Source organism: Phodopus roborovskii, unplaced genomic scaffold (assembly GCF_943737965.1).
Source record: "Phodopus roborovskii unplaced genomic scaffold, PHOROB, whole genome shotgun sequence".
Lineage (NCBI taxonomy): Eukaryota > Metazoa > Chordata > Mammalia > Rodentia > Cricetidae > Phodopus > Phodopus roborovskii.
The window spans coordinates 5,165,083-5,166,451 of record NW_026126460.1 but is presented as its reverse complement, the minus strand read 5'-3'; the positions used below and the strand labels follow the sequence as shown (position 1 = coordinate 5,166,451).

Sequence of the window (1,369 nt, the reverse complement as noted above, 5' to 3'; positions counted from 1 at the left end):
CTGCCATGCTTTCTACCATCTTGACAATGGGCTAAACCTCTGAACTGTAGACCACCCCTATTAAATGCTTTCTTTTATATGAGTTACTGTAGTCATCACATCTTTTTACGGCGTTGCAAACTTAACTAAGACACTAGGCCACTAGCTTTAGGGAAACCATAAACCAGCAGAATAATCCACATTCAGTTGCAAACAGTGTTCCATTTAATATTAGAAAGATCTGTCTTCATTGTGGACAATACTGACCTTTATTTTATTTTTTATCTGCATTTATTTTATGCTGAATTTATTCCTGTGCCGTAAGTTTTTGTTTCTTCAGTTTCTTCTGGGATATCTTTTTCTTTTGCTCAACCTCCTCTTCTGGCTTTGGAACAATCTGTTCCTTTTCCATAAGGGTCATCTTGATGCCACAGGGGGAGCTCCTGTACGGGTTAATCTGGTCATGAACTCTGTAGGTTCATCAGCGCATTTTAGGTGCTTTGTTCACCTGGATGTGTTCAATGACCAGAGATTCTACATCTAGACCCTTAAGCCCAGCATTACTTTCTTCATTTTAATGCAAAAATTCAGCACTCTTTTTTGGCCACCAACCCTGTGTCCAGCCCCACTGTTTGGCCTGGGCGCACTTGCCTACTCCACCATTGTACCGCCCGAATGGCATACATTGCTTCTTCAAAGTGACATCTTTCAGGTATTTGGTGTTTTCTTTTGGATATGCACACCCTTAATGGCCTGGGCAGTTTCACGGGTGTTCTTAAAGTGAACCCAAAGATTCGATCCTCTTGACTTACATGATTTTGTAGGGTTCCCTGGGTCGAGAGAGTAGCAAACCATCTTCTCAGGGCACCTCAGGCCACTTACAAGAAGAGCAATGCTGACCTTTATAAGCCTCCTCGGTGCATTGGAGTGAGAAGCTTTTATGGAGACCTACTGTGTGCTGAGGCACTGTGACAGGTGGATAATGGACAGATGAAGCCCCACTGTGTACGGAAGCACTGTGACAGGTGGATAATGGACAGTAGTAAGCAACACAGATGCAGTTCTGCCCTCACGAAGTTAGATGTTGTCACCATGCTGACTAAGGCTGTTTTTGCCATTGATAGAGCATCTTGTTGGGTTTTCAGGACAGAGACACTGAATGGGAACTGGAAGTCTTTCCACAGGCCACTTGGAAGTAGTAAGACAGAACTGGCCTCCTTTCACTGACCTTGGTGAAGTTTGAATGATTACTATTTAAATACTAAAGAGAAAGCTGGGAGACACATGCCATGTCTCCAAAACACACAGAAGGAAAAAGATAGATGCAAAGTAATGGGAGGGAGGAAGCCAAAATTGCTTCAAGATAAATGCGGTTTATGAGGGCAGTTAT

The 1,369-nt window shown here is 43.1% G+C and overlaps 1 pseudogene; it reads right to left on the bottom strand.

Annotated features, from left to right (window-relative positions):
• Nucleotides 1-286: 286 nt before the first annotated feature.
• LOC127226319 (60S ribosomal protein L17-like) lies at nt 287-834 on the bottom strand (annotated as a pseudogene).
• Between the last annotated feature and the right edge of the window lie 535 nt (nt 835-1,369).